Source organism: Oreochromis niloticus, linkage group LG18 (genome assembly GCF_001858045.2).
Source record: "Oreochromis niloticus isolate F11D_XX linkage group LG18, O_niloticus_UMD_NMBU, whole genome shotgun sequence".
NCBI lineage: Eukaryota > Metazoa > Chordata > Actinopteri > Cichliformes > Cichlidae > Oreochromis > Oreochromis niloticus.
This window is the reverse complement of record NC_031982.2, coordinates 35,351,422-35,367,043: the sequence shown is the minus strand read 5'-3', so window position 1 is coordinate 35,367,043 and position 15,622 is coordinate 35,351,422.

Genomic DNA, 15,622 nt, shown 5'->3' with positions numbered 1-15,622 from the left:
GACTTCAGAACGAGTGGACGGACTGTAAAGAGACAGAAACCTGCTCATTAACGACAACACATCAACAAAACAAAGCCTCTGCCCACTGCTGGTGAAAAATGACAAAACATTTTTGAGAAGCATTAACCTCCTAGGACCTGGCGTCCACATATGTCATCATCATCATCATCACCTTTATTTATAAACCACGTTAAAACAACCACAGCTGACACAAAGTGCTGTACATAGGAACTATATAATGAAACTAGAAAGCGAAAATTTCAGAAGAAATTTTATGTGTGCCTATGCCGCTGCTAATCACTGTAGTTGCCATTCATACGGCTACAGACAGAAAAACTCAGAAGAGCAGCCATTCTCCACCATGAACTATGGTAAAAACAAACACCGCTCACGCTTCACAGATGACAGCTTACAGTTTTGTGTAAAGATGAAGTTACTTCGTACAGCGCCGATTTGCAGACGCTGTGCACACAGGTTCATGAGAAGTCCCATTGTACCACGGCAGACCCGACAATGTTTGCATGAACACGCTTTGAAGCATTACATTATAGACCACTTTTCACACATGCATTCACTTTTTGTTTTTTGTTATTTCTACACAGTGTTCTGAATTATGAACAATGGTCTACAGCCAATCTTGTGTATTATTATACAAACTTTGGTTGTGAGATTCAGATAACTATTTAATAAAAGCTAAATATTTTATATGAGAGTAAGAAAGAAAAGTATATCTTTATGTCCACCTTTCTCTGTTAATGCCCTACCTGGCCCCCTGGCAAAAGCTTTGCTAGATCCGCCCCTGCACAGTTACCAGCTGTCAGCTACACAAAAAAAGGAGCTTGGTGTTTACAGGGAGTGCAGAATTATTAGGCAAATCAGTATTTTGTCCACATCATCCTCTTCATGCATGTTGTCTTACTCCAAGCTGTATAGGCTCGAAAGCCTACTACCAATTAAGCATATTAGGTGATGTGCATCTCTGTAATGAGAAGGGGTGTGGTCTAATGACATCAACACCCTATATCAGGTGTGCATAATTATTAGGCAACTTCCTTTCCTTTGGCAAAATGGGTCAAAAGAAGGACTTGACAGGCTCAGAAAAGTCAAAAATAGTGAGATATCTTGCAGAGGCATGCAGCAGTCTTAAAATTGCAAAGCTTCTGAAGCGTGATCATCGAACAATCAAGCGTTTCATTCAAAATAGTCAACAGGGTCGCAAGAAGCGTGTGGAAAAACCAAGGCGCAAAATAACTGCCCATGAACTGAGAAAAGTCAAGCGTGCAGCTGCCAAGATGCCACTTGCCACCAGTTTGGCCATATTTCAGAGCTGCAACATCACTGGAGTGCCCAAAAGCACAAGGTGTGCAATACTCAGAGACACGGCCAAGGTAAGAAAGGCTGAAAGACGACCACCACTGAACAAGACACACAAGCTGAAACGTCAAGACTGGGCCAAGAAATATCTCAAGACTGATTTTTCTAAGGTTTTATGGACTGATGAAATGAGAGTGAGTCTTGATGGGCCAGATGGATGGGCCCGTGGCTGGATTGGTAAAGGGCAGAGAGCTCCAGTCCGACTCAGACGCCAGCAAGGTGGAGGTGGAGTACTGGTTTGGGCTGGTATCATCAAAGATGAGCTTGTGGGGCCTTTTCGGGTTGAGGATGGAGTCAAGCTCAACACTCAGTCCTACTGCCAGTTTCTGGAAGACACCTTCTTCAAGCAGTGGTACAGGAAGAAGTCTGCATCCTTCAAGAAAAACATGATTTTCATGCAGGACAATGCTCCATCACACGCGTCCAAGTACTCCACAGCGTGGCTGACAAGAAAGGGTATAAAAGAAGGAAAAACTAATGACATGGCCTCCTTGTTCACCTGATCTGAACCCCATTGAGAACCTGTGGTCCATCATCAAATGTGAGATTTACAAGGAGGGAAAACAGTACACCTCTCTGAACAGTGTCTGGGAGGCTGTGGTTGCTGCTGCATGCAATGTTGATGGTGAACAGATCAAAACACTGACAGAATCCATGGATGGCAGGCTTTTGAGCGTCCTTGCAAAGAAAGGTGGCTATATTGGTCGCTGATTTGTTTTTGTTTTGTTTTTGAATGTCAGAAATGTATATTTGTGAATGTGGAGATGTTATATTGGTTTCACTGGTAAAAATAAATAATTGAAATGGGTATATATTTGTTTTTTGTTAAGTTGCCTAATAATTATGCACAGTAATAGTCACCTGCACACACAGATATCCCCCTAAAATAGCTAAAACTAAACACAAACTAAAAACTACTTCCGAAAACATTCAGCTTTGATATTAATGTGTTTTTTGGGTTCATTGAGAACATGGTTGTTGTTCAATAATAAAATTATTCCTCAAAAATACAACTTGCCTAATAATTCTGCACTCCCTGTATGAGAGTAAGAAAGAAAAGTATATCTTTGTGTCCACCTTTCTCTGTTAATGCCCTACCTGGCCCCCTGGCAAAAGCTTTGCTAGATCCGCCCCTGCACAGTTACCAGCTGTCAGCTAAATAAAAAAAAGGAGCTTGGTGTTTATTTCTCTCAGAAACAGTTCATAACTTCCCTTCAACTCATTCATGTCACCTAAAAAAAAGGTAAACCTGTTTCTCCATCACCAGTTCAGCTCTGATGATTCAGTAAGGTCATCTCCTGGTTTCGACCAGCCGCTTCTACAGCTGTGGCTCCAGCAAACATCAGCTGATACTAGAAATTAAAATCAAATGAATTCTAACAACAGCTGATCAAGCTTAAACGTGCTGCTGTTGTTTAGCGCGATAAACAAACAAGAGAGAAAAGCCGATCATTGATCAGTTTCATGACTGAAGTTTGAACAGGCGAGAGAATGACAGGGGAGGCTGTCATAAAGTTCAACATCAGTAACTTAGCGCGCACACAGCTGTATAGAAACTCCATCGTGCTAGCTACCACGCAGTACGAGTTATTATAACTGATTGTAAAAAGTCAGCACAACGAAAATAAACTACACCTAAACTCGGTTTATATCTGACCCAAATAGAGTGCAGGTCATAACTTCTTACCTGAAATTCAGTTCACCTCACGCTCCGACCGGCAGCCGCCTGCTTCTCCTGCCTTCGGTTTCCCTGATCCACGATCTACCACCGGTCGATCGGCGGTCGCCTCGCCGCCTCGTTCCCCGCATGTTCTTTCTGACACACACCGGTGGATAGCTGCCCTCGGTTGTAGCTCCGCGTCAGCGACTACCAAACAACTCAGTTATTTTTTCCACATCGACCAGCATCTGGACAATCCACCGCCTTTCACTGTTTGTACCGTTACTAAAAAAAAAACCCTCATCGGCTCATAAAAACGAAAAATAAGTCCAGCTATGACCCTGAGTCAAAAAGACAGCCAGCTCGGGTTAGCTAGCTACCTGTCTAGCTCTTTGCAGGCACCGAAAACATCAGAGCTAATATGGGATGTCTTGGTAACACGAGCAGATATTTGAAGTTTACATCTGGCCAATCCACCACCTTTCACTGTTTATACCGTTACTAAAATGAATAAATAAATAAATCATCGGTCCATATAAACGAAAAATAAGTCCAGCTAAAACACATACTGTCGGCGAGCGACCGGGTGCTGACACGAGTTTCACCCGCCTCAATATAAGCCAAGCCTGGGTGCTTTTTCACGAAGGGTGCTAGCGGTGCTAGCTAACTATGCTAGCGGCGCTAGCTAGCTAGCCGGCTATCAGCAACACATAAGAGAACTGCTGCTAAATAAACTACACCTAAACTCGGTTTATATCTGACCCAAATAGAGTGCAGGTCATAACTTCTTACCTGAAATTCAGTTCACCTCACGCTCCTGCCTTCGCTTTCCCTGATCCACGATTGACCTCCGCGTTAGCAAACACCGGTCGATCGGCGGTCGCGGCATGTCCTTTCTGTCATACACCGGTGGATAGCTGCCCACTGTTGTAGCTCCGCGTTATAGCACCACCAAACAACTCAGTTATTTTTTCCACATCCAGCTGTAACTCCGATTCTGTGCGAGCATTTGCGAGAGACCGGGGAGGTGAAACGACAGAGAGAGTCCCCTCGCTATCCATTTGCAGCCAAGTGCGGCAGCTAGCTAGGTAGCCGGCTAGCTGTCAGGCAGGACCGACGTCGTCAGAGCACTGTCGCTAAATATGGGATGTCTTGATAAAACAAGCAGATATTTGAAGTTTACACACCTACATTCTCGCCTGAAAATATCTTAAAAGTTTATTTTGTGACCTAGAAACACGAATAAAAGACATATAAACGAAGTGGTGGCCGCCATTGTTCACTCTGTAGAGGCGTGCTATGAATTGTGGGATATGGAGTTTTCAACACAAGGATAAATCTTTTCGGCTGTACTACTCCCGGTATACCACTAGAGAGAGCCAAGACACCACAAATGAAGTCTGTTTATTGGCGCAAAAGATGAATTGGCCTAAATTTGACTAAAATCTAATATTTAAAAACTATAAAAGTTATAAACACCAAAAGTCACACATATAGCCAGCTCCAGCCGCACAAAATGATTAACATATGTACCCTATTGTCAAAACTGTTTGGCAGAGGAGCGCGGGAAAATTTTCACTAAAATATTAATATTTAAAAAACTATAAATTCATAAACACCAAAAGTCATAGCACACCATTCCAGATCCGCCGCACAAAATGAGGTAACATATATGAAGCTTGTCCAAAACTGCGGGCGTGATACGTGCCAAATTTAGGCGGAAGATGGAAATAATAATAATAACTAGAAAGCGAAAATTTCAGAAGAAATTTTATGTGTGCCTATGCCGCTGCTAATCTGTGTAGTTTTCCATTCATACGGCTACAGACAGCAAAACTCAGAAGAGCAGCCATTTCCACCATGAATTATGGTAAAAACAAACACCGCTCGCGCCTCACAGATGACAGCTTACAGTTTTGGGTAAAGATGAGGTCACTTTGTACAGCCCCGATTTGCAGACGCTGTGCACACAGGTTCATAAGCAGAAGTCCCTCTGTACCACGGCAGACCCCGACAATGTTTGCACGAACACACTTTGAACCAGTACGTTATGGACCACTTTTCACACATGGTTGGTGTACCCTCCCAGCCAGCTGTAGCTTTTCAACTCACAGCCCGACACACACCCAAAAAACAGCCGAGAGAGCACAGACTACGCCCGAGAGGTGTGATTGCAGATGCCCCTCAGGTGGGTCCACCTCCCCTGCAGCGGCACTGCAGACCACGCCCCGCCACACATATCAAACACGTAAAATAAATATTTATGCACTTTTGCATTCACTTTTTGTTTTTGTTATTTTTACACAGTGTTCTGAATGATGAACAATGGTCTACAGCCAATCTTGTGTATTATTATACAAACTTTGGTTGTAAGATTCAGATAACTATTTAATAAAAGCTAAATATTTTATACAGGGAGTGCAGAATTATTAGGCAAATGAGTATTTTGTCCACATCATCCCCTTCATGCATGTTGTCTTACTCCAAGCTGTATAGGCTCGAAAGCCTACTACCAATTAAGCATATTAGGTGATGTGCATCTCTGTAATGAGAAGGGGTATGGTCTAATGACATCAACACCCTATATCAGGTGTGCATAATTATTAGGCAACTTCCTTTCCTTTGGCAAAATGGGTCAAAAGAAGGACTTGACAGGCTCAGAAAAGTCAAAAATAGTGAGATATCTTGCAGAGGATGCAGCAGTCTTAAAATTGCAAAGCTTCTGAAGCGTGATCATCGAACAATCAAGCGTTTCATTCAAAATAGTCAACAGGGTCGCAAGAAGCGTGTGGAAAAACCAAGGCGCAAAATAACTGCCCATGAACTGAGAAAAGTCAAGCGTGCAGCTGCCAAGATGCCACTTGCCACCAGTTTGGCCATATTTCAGAGCTGCAACATCACTGGAGTGCCCAAAAGCACAAGGTGTGCAATACTCAGAGACATGGCCAAGGTAAGAAAGGCTGAAAGACGACCACCACTGAACAAGACACACAAGCTGAAACGTCAAGACTGGGCCAAGAAATATCTCAAGACTGATTTTTCTAAGGTTTTATGGACTGATGAAATGAGAGTGAGTCTTGATGGGCCAGATGGATGGGCCCGTGGCTGGATTGGTAAAGGGCAGAGAGCTCCAGTCCCACTCAGACGCCAGCAAGGTGGAGGTGGAGTACTGGTTTGGGCTGGTATCATCAAAGGTGAGCTTGTGGGGCCTTTTCGGGTTGAGGATGGAGTCAAGCTCAACTCCCAGTCCTACTGCCAGTTTCTGGAAGACACCTTCTTCAAGCAGTGGTACAGGAAAAGTCTGCATCCTTCAAGAAAAACATGATTTTCATGCAGGACAATGCTCCATCACACGCGTCCAAGTACTCCACAGCGTGGCTGGCAAGAAAGGGTTTAAAAGAAGAAAAACTAATGACATGGCCTCCTTGTTCACCTGATCTGAACCCCATTGAGAACCTGTGGTCCATCATCAAATGTGAGATTTACAAGGAGGGAAAACAGTACACCTCTCTGAACAGTGTCTGGGAGGCTGTGGTTGCTGCTGCACGCAATGTTGATGGTGAACAGATCAAAACACTGACAGAATCCATGGATGGCAGGCTTTTGAGCGTCCTTGCAAAGAAAGGTGGCTATATTGGTCGCTGATTTGTTTTTGTTTTGTTTTTGAATGTCAGAAATGTATATTTGTGAATGTGGAGATGTTATATTGGTTTCACTGGTAAAAATAAATCATTGAAATGGGTATATATTTTTTTTTTGTTAAGTTGCCTAATAATTATGCACAGTAATAGTCACCTGCACACACAGATATCCCCCTAAAATAGCTAAAACTAAACACAAACTAAAAACTACTTCCGAAAACATTCAGCTTTGATATTAATGTGTTTTTTGGGTTCATTGAGAACATGGTTGTTGTTCAATAATAAAATTATTCCTCAAAAATACAACTTGCCTAATAATTCTGCACTCCCTGTATGAGAGTAAGAAAGAAAAGTATATCTTTGTGTCCACCTTTCTCTGTTAATGCCCTACCTGGCCCCCTGGCAAAAGCTTTGCTAGATCCGCCCCTGCACAGTTACCAGCTGTCAGCTAAATAAAAAAAGGAGCTTGGTGTTTATTTCTCTCAGAAACAGTTCATAACTTCCCTTCAACTCATTCATGTCACCTAAAAAAAAGGTAAACCTGTTTCTCCATCACCAGTTCAGCTCTGATGATTCAGTAAGGTCATCTCCTGGTTTCGACCAGCCGCTTCTACAGCTGTGGCTCCAGCAAACATCAGCTGATACTAGAAATTAAAATCAAATGAATTCTAACAACAGCTGATCAAGCTTAAACGTGCTGCTGTTGTTTAGCGCGATAAACAAACAAGAGAGAAAAGCCGATCATTGATCAGTTTCATGACTGAAGTTTGAACAGGCGAGAGAATGACAGGGGAGGCTGTCATAAAGTTCAACATCAATAACTTAGCGCGCACACAGCTGTATAGAAACTCCATCGTGCTAGCTACCACGCAGTACGAGTTATTATAACTGATTGTAAAAAGTCAGCACAACGAAAATAAACTACACCTAAACTCGGTTTATATCTGACCCAAATAGAGTGCAGGTCATAACTTCTTACCTGAAATTCAGTTCACCTCACGCTCCGACCGGCAGCCGCCTGCTTCTCCTGCCTTCGGTTTCCCTGATCCACGATCTACCACCGGTCGATCGGCGGTCGCCTCGCCGCCTCGTTCCCCGCATGTTCTTTCTGACACACACCGGTGGATAGCTGCCCTCGGTTGTAGCTCCGCGTCAGCGACTACCAAACAACTCAGTTATTTTTTCCACATCGACCAGCATCTGGACAATCCACCGCCTTTCACTGTTTGTACCGTTACTAAAAAAACCCCTCATCGGCTCATAAAAACGAAAAATAAGTCCAGCTATGACCCTGAGTCAAAAAGACAGCCAGCTCGGGTTAGCTAGCTACCTGTCTAGCTCTTTGCAGGCACCGAAAACATCAGAGCTAATATGGGATGTCTTGGTAACACGAGCAGATATTTGAAGTTTACATCTGGCCAATCCACCACCTTTCACTGTTTATACCGTTACTAAAATGAATAAATAAATAAATCATCGGTCCATATAAACGAAAAATAAGTCCAGCTAAAACACATACTGTCGGCGAGCGACCGGGTGCTGACACGAGTTTCACCCGCCTCAATATAAGCCAAGCCTGGGTGCTTTTTCACGAAGGGTCGCTAGCGGTGCTAGCTAACTATGCTAGCGGCACTAGCTAGCTAGCCGGCTATCAGCAACACATAAGAGAACTGCTGCTAAATAAACTACACCTAAACTCGGTTTATATCTGACCCAAATAGAGTGCAGGTCATAACTTCTTACCTGAAATTCAGTTCACCTCACGCTCCTGCCTTCGCTTTCCCTGATCCACGATTGACCTCCGCGTTAGCAAACACCGGTCGATCGGCGGTCGCGGCATGTCCTTTCTGTCATACACCGGTGGATAGCTGCCCACTGTTGTAGCTCCGCGTTATAGCACCACCAAACAACTCAGTTATTTTTTCCACATCCAGCTGTAACTCCGATTCTGTGCGAGCATTTGCGAGAGACCAGGGAGGTGAAACGACAGAGAGAGTCCCCTCGCTATCCATTTGCAGCCAAGTGCGGCAGCTAGCTAGGTAGCCAGCTAGGTAGCCGGCTAGCTGTCAGGCAGGACCGACGTAGTCAGAGCACTGTCGCTAAATATGGGATGTCTTGATAAAACAAGCAGATATTTGAAGTTTACACACCTACATTCTCGCCTGAAAATATCTTAAAAGTTTATTTTGTGACCTAGAAACACGAATAAAAGACATATAAAACGAAGTGGTGGCCGCCATTGTTCACTCTGTAGAGGCGTGCTATGAATTGTGGGATATGGAGTTTTCAACACAAGGATAAATCTTTTCGGCTGTACTACTCCCGGTATACCACTAGAGAGAGCCAAGACACCACAAATGAAGTCTGTTTATTTGGCGCCAAAAGATGAATTGGCCTAAATTTGTACTAAAATATTAATATTTAAAAAACTATAAAAGTCATAAACACCAAAAGTCACAACATAATAGTCCAGCTCCAGCCGCACAAAATGATCTAACATATGTAATCCTAATGTCAAAACTGTTTGGCAGAGGAGCGCGGGAAAATTTTCACTAAAATATTAATATTTAAAAAACTATAAAATTCATAAACACCAAAAGTCATAGCACACCATTCCAGATCCGGCCGCACAAAATGAGGTAACATATATGAAGCTTGTCTCAAAACTGCGGGGCGTGATACGTGCCGAAATTTAGGCGGAAGATGGAGAATAATAATAATAAGAATAATAAATCCGAGGAATAGTAATATGTGTGCCTCTTGGCATAGGCACACATAATAATAAATCCGACGAATAGTAATATGTGTGCCTCTTGGCATAGGCACACATAATAATAAGAACTAGAAAAATTTGCATTTCCTGCGAAAATGCAGTGTGGATGCTGTAATGCTGAAGCTGTCTGCTGAAACTAGCAGAAAAAGCTGAAAAGTTGCAGAATTTGTAAAAGCTTTGCAGAAGCAAAGGAACTTTGCTAAAATGTAGTAACTTAGCAGAACTGTAATATCTTAGAGGAAACATAATACTTGGCAGAAATACAATAGCATAGCAGAACTTAGCAGAAATAATGTAACTTACCAGAAACACGATAACTTGTCAAAAATACAAGAATTTAGGAGAAATAGTATAAGATAACAGAAAGAATATATTTAGCCAAACATTCTTAAACTTAACAAAAATACTATGATTTAGCAGAAATACTATGATTGAGCAGAAGTACTAAGATGTAGTAAAAGTACTTTGATTTAACAGAAATACAATTATGGAGGAGTAATACTTTAAAATGGGAGAAATATTGATACACACACATACACAGAGCCTAAAGGGAACAGTATTTGTGCCATGGAGTGTTAACAAGAATTTGAGGTCCATATTAGAAAAGCTGCTAAAATCATAAATGTTTGCAGAATTGGGAAAGAGAGCGAGCGCCTGGAAAACAGGGTGATGAGCAGTCAGAATTAGATTGCGGTGAGAGGCGAAAAATGCCGTTTTTTGGAGTTATAAAACGTCGTGTAACTCAAAAACTAGTTGGACTAGAAGCATAATTCTTGTACTGGGTGAATCAGCGGACTTTGGTGTACTTTGACTGTGATTTGCATTGCTCTTTGTACATCTGTCGCTGAGATATGACGAGAGAAGAAAGGGCAGACCTCAGATATGATTGGCTGGCTGGGAAGCCGTGCAGGCCCTGATTGTAAATTTGAATGTTGCATCCCTAAGATAAGATTGGCTGGGTGAGAAGCCGTGCAGGCCCTGATATGTAAATTTGAATGCCTCAGTCCTCACAGAGGATTGGCTGCCTGGGGACCTGGCAGAAATATATAGAAATACTATGATTAAGCATAAATACTACATTTAGCAGAAATACTATATTAAGCACAAATCCTATAATAAGCAGAAATACTATATCAAGCAATATAAATATCCTATAAAAATCCTATAAAAAGCAAAAATACTGTACTATGATTTGGTAGAAAAACTATAATTAATCAGAAATACTAAATTTAGCAAAAATCTTATAAAACAGCAGAAATGCTATGATTTAGCACAATAGTAATAACTTAAACAGAAAAATTGGAAAAGCAAAATGGACAGCTGAAAAAATGCTGAACATGCTAAGGGTCCTTCAAATATACTTGTTAAATGAAAAAAAAAATCGATAAAAAATATATAACAGCCACACAATCACAAATATGGACACATATGGAAACACACATGCACAGAGACACACACACACACACACTCACACACACACACAGGATCCAATTCAGTCAACCAGTCTAAATATATTGAATTTGAATCTTACAATGAGATCATCCCATAAAAAGGCATTCTCTCTCTCTCTCTCTCTCTCTCTCTCTCTCTCCCTCTCTCTCTCTGTCTCACACACACACACACACACGCACACACACAAGATCCAATTCAGTCAACCAGTCTAAATATATTGAATTTGAATCTTACAATGAGATCATCCCATAAAGAGGCTTTCTCTCTCTCAATCTCTCTCTCTCTCCCTCTCTCTCTCTGTCACACACACACACACACATACACACAAGATCCAATTCAGTCAACCAGTCTAAATATATTGAATTTAAATCTTACAATGAGATCATCCCATAAAAAGGCTTTCTCTCTCTCTCTCTGTCACACACACACACACACACACACACACACACACACAAGATCCAATTCAGTCAACCAGTCTAAATATATTGAATTTGAATCTTACAATGAGATCATCCCATAAAAAGGCTTTCTCTCTCTCTCTCTCTCTCTCTCCCCCTCTCTCTCTCTCTCTCTCTCTCTCACACACACACACACACACACAAGATCCAATTCAGTCAACCAGTCTAAATATATTGAATTTGAATCTTACAATGAGATCATCCCATAAAAAGGCTTTCTCTCTCTCTCTCTCTCTCTCTCTCCCTCTCTCTCTCTGTCACACACACACACACACACACACACACACACACACACACACACAGGGAGAGAGAAGTAAGTTTCTAGCTCAGTCAAGCAGCCTGGGAGCTGCTGAATTTGAATCCACCAATCAGAGAGCCTGTGCACTTTTTCCCGCCAAAACAGGTGCACGCAGCACAGAGAGACACAGGACTTTTGCAGTCTATTTCTCATAATGACGACTCCCCTCAAACAAATGACCATAATTTCCTAACAGTAGGGGCTAAAACAGCCATTCTTACACCATTTTATTCAGAAGACATTTAAAATAAAAATATGAAATATTAGAGATATATGACATAGATGATTGGTGGGCTTAGAAGCCATGAAGGTCCCAATATGCAAATTTAAATGTGCCACGACTCAGATATGATTGGCTGGCTGGGAAGCCGTGCATGACTTGATATGTCAATTTGAAAATTACAGTCCTCACAGAGGATTGGCTTCCTGAGGAGCTGGCAGGAATACATAGAAATACTATGATTACCCAGAAATACTGCGTTTAGTAGAAATACTATGTTTTAGCACAAATACTATAATTAAGCAGAAATATTATATTAAGTACAAATCCTATAAAATAGCAGAAATAGTATGATTTAGCACAAATGCTGTATTTAGCACAAATCTTATAAAATAGCAGAAATAGTATGATTTAGCAGAAATGCTGTATTTAGCACAAATACTGAAAAGCAGCAGAAATGCTATGACTTAGCACAATAGTAATAACTTAAATACAAAAATTGGAAAAGCAAAATGAACAGCTGCAAAAAGTCCCACAAGCACAGAGAGACACACACAGGATCAAATTCAGTCAACCAGTCTAAATATATTGAATTTAAATCATACAATAAGATGCTCCAATAAAAACTCTCTCTCGCCCTCTCTCTCTCTCTCTCTCTGTCTCACACACACACACACACACACACACACACACACACACACACACAGGGAGAGAAAATCAAGTTTCTAGGTCAATCAAGCAGCCTGGGAGCTGCTAAATTTGAATCCACCAATCAGAGAGGCTGTGTACTTTTTCCCGCCAAAACAGGTGCAGCCGTTTTTACACACACAGAGCACAGAGACAGGATTTCTGCAGTGAATTTCTCATAGTGAGGATTCCTCTCAAACAAATGGCCATAATTTCCTAACCGTAGGGGCTAGAACAGTCATTCTTACACCGTTTTGTTCAGAAGAGATGGGGGAATCTTAAAGTGTTGACACTTTATCATTAAAATATGAATTATTGAAGATATTTGACTTCTAATGCACCATAACTGAGTAGAGGCAAGCGAAAACTGCCTTGGCTTGCCCTCAAACAACGCTTTCTAACTCTAAATCTATTTGGAGTATTGATATCATTCTTTCACCGTAAGAGACAGCAGGCTTTGGTGAACAATCATGGAAATTTTCAGGTCTCTGTGGAAATCCATCAAAAAGATATGACGAGAGAAAAAAGTGCCTCATTTCCAGAGTTTGAAATCTGAAGAAATCTGAGCGAGGGACAAATTTCCTACCCTCAAACAAACCCAATTCATGGCCAAATGGTAATAGATGAGAAAAAAATTCTTGAATTGTGAGTGTCAGGAGTGTCTGAAGATATATTGGCACAAGCCTCATGTCTTAACTTCGCTTCGTTAAGGAGATATGACGATTCGAAAATGCCTCTCATTAGAGAAATCCAGCGGTGATTTTGAACAAACTCTCCATTGACTTTCTATGGAGAGTTTTCAGACTTTGTGTTGGTCTGAGGAGATTTGCCAAAATTCTATAAATCCCACAACAATGATAGTGACATTTTCTGAAAGCCAGCAAAAATACCTACGTTTTGATGTATAATTTGTGGAAGTTAAGTGAAAATTGAGCAAGTAGGAAGAAGTTGTTCGAACATGAAGAGAAGACTGCGAAACCTACAGTGGCACACTGGAAGCCAAGTGCATAGCAACCATAACAACGCATGTATTTGTGAAAAATCACAAAGATGAAACTGAAAACTTAAACAGGGATAAGATGAAAATGGTAACAGATATGAAAAAGCTGAATCATTCATGAATAGCCCAATAATTTGTGAACATTTTAAAGTTTGAATGGTTGTTCTAGGTGAAAGTAGGACAAAGTAGTTAAGTTTCAAAATCAAGCAAGTTTTAGCAGAATTTTGGAAGTTTTCCATTCATTTCAATGGGACAAAAAAAAGCATAAAAAGCTTAATATTTTAAAAAGTATAACAGTTAAAAATACCAAAAGTCATAGCCATCATTAGCAGAAATAGCAGAATAGTTTAAAATTTGAACGGTGAAAATCGGCTGAAAATTGTGGAAGTAGAAAAGTGCCAAAAAAAGTGCAAAAAGTGGCAACTAGAATAAAGTATAAAGAATAAAGAGAAACAGGAACTCAATAGTGTGGATGCCTCCAGCATCCACACAATAATAAATCCGACGAATAGTAATATGTGTGCCTCTTTCCATAGGCACACATAATAATAATAATAATAACTAGAAAAATTTGCATTTCCTGCGAAAATGCTGTGTGGATGCCTTAACGCTGAAGTTGCCTGCTGAAAAAGCTGAAAAAGATGAAAAGCTTGCAAAAAGTTATATGGCGGTGAAGAAACTGAAAATTCTGCTGAAAACAGGTGAAGATGCAGAAAATGTTTGCTGAAAAGTGGTGAAAAGCCAAAAACTTCTACTGAAAGGGGTAAAGACAGAAATTTTTGCTGAAAAAAAACATTGCCCTAAGCAGGATTTGAACCTGGCCCTCCTGGTCCTAAGGCAGCAAGTCATCTCACTGAGCCAAAGTCATTCTCTCAAAGAAAAGGTGGAGAGACGGACAATTCTGCTGAAATGAGCAGAAGCTGCTGAGAATTGTGCTGATAAGAGGTGAAAAGGCTGAAAATTTTGCAGAAAAGAGGTGAATCAGCAGAATTTCAGCTGAAAAGAGGTAAAGAAGCAGAAAGTTGCGCTGAAAAGAGATGAATCAGCAGAATTTCTGCTCAAAAGAGTTTTTTCTGAAAACAGCTGAAATTTGTGCTGATAATAGGGGAAAAGGCTGAAAATTTTGCAGAAGAGGTGAATAAGCAGAATTTGGGCTGAAAAGGGGTGAAAATTCTGCTGAAAAGAGTTCTGCAGAACTCTTTTCAGAAGTCTGCTGAAACGAGGTTTTTGCTGAAAACAGCTGAAAAAGCTGGGATTTGTGCTGAAAAGTGGTGAAAAAACTGAAAATTGTGCTGAAAAGGGGTGAAAAAGCTTAAATTTGTGTTGAAAAGAGTTAAAAAAGTTTAACTGTTAACTGAAAGAAATGTTGCCATAAGCGGGATTTGAACCCGGGCCTCCCAGTCTGAGAACGGATGCTCATCTCACTGAGCTAAAACACAGGTCAACCCGGCAAGGAAAATCTGTGAGGCCACTGATAATATGGCAGAAATGGGCAAAAAATATTGCAAAAAAAATTCAATATCTCAAAAAGTATAGAGGTTATGAGCACCAAAAGTCATAGCCGGCATTAGCAGAAAGAGCAGAATTTTTTAAAGTTTTAATGGCGAAAATCGGTTAAGAACTGAGGGAGTAGTTAAGTGCCAAAAAGTGTACGGAAGCAACTAGAATAATATAGTGGAATAAAGAATAAAGAGAAACAGGAACTCAATAGTGTGGAAGCCCTTTAGGGCATCCACACAATTTGCATTTCCTGCGAAAATGCTGTGTGGATGCCTTAACGCTGAAGCTGCCTGCTGAAAAAGCTGAAAAAGTTGAAAACTTGCAAAAAGTTATATGGCGGTGAAGAAACTGAAAATTCTGCTGAAAACAGGTGAAGAAGCAGAAAATGTTTGCTGAAAAGTGGTGAAAAACCAAAAACTTCTACTGAAAGGGGTAAAGACAGAAAAATTTTTGCTGAAAAAAAACATTGCCCTAAGCAGGATTCGAACCTGGCCCTCCAGGTCGTAAGGCAGCAACTCATCTCACTGAGCCAAAGTCATCCTGACAAAGAAGAGGTGGA